Below are 333 nucleotides of genomic sequence, written 5' to 3' on the forward strand. Positions count from 1 at the left end.
TGTGCTGGCTAGGCTTTCTGGAAACTGTAATCCAAGAACATCTGGGGACCCAGGGTTAGGAAGCAGTGCTCTAGACAGTGCTGTCTACGTTACGTGGCAACCAGTCTCCAGGATATCAGTCAGAGAAGGGTTTCCTCCAGTTCCACATGGAGGGACTGAAGCTGAGGCCTGTAAAAGCCACTAAATTCAGCCAAAGTCTGTAAAAGTAACTAAAAGAGTTATGGCTACATTGCAATAGCAGTGAATGTATTATTTGTAATATTACAGTAGTACCATAACTCAATTATACCTCAGTTACTACCAAAAAGACGTGATGAAAAGTAATTCGTTCCT

At 42.3% G+C, this 333-nt stretch overlaps 1 long non-coding RNA gene across 1 annotated transcript in view; it reads right to left on the reverse strand.

Annotated features, from left to right (window-relative positions):
- LOC110078583 (uncharacterized) overlaps positions 1 to 333 on the reverse strand; it is a 301,586-nt gene that overhangs the window by 65,778 nt on the left and 235,475 nt on the right. The window lies entirely within an intron of this gene.

This window comes from Pogona vitticeps, chromosome 6 (assembly GCF_051106095.1).
Source record: "Pogona vitticeps strain Pit_001003342236 chromosome 6, PviZW2.1, whole genome shotgun sequence".
Taxonomy (NCBI): domain Eukaryota; kingdom Metazoa; phylum Chordata; class Lepidosauria; order Squamata; family Agamidae; genus Pogona; species Pogona vitticeps.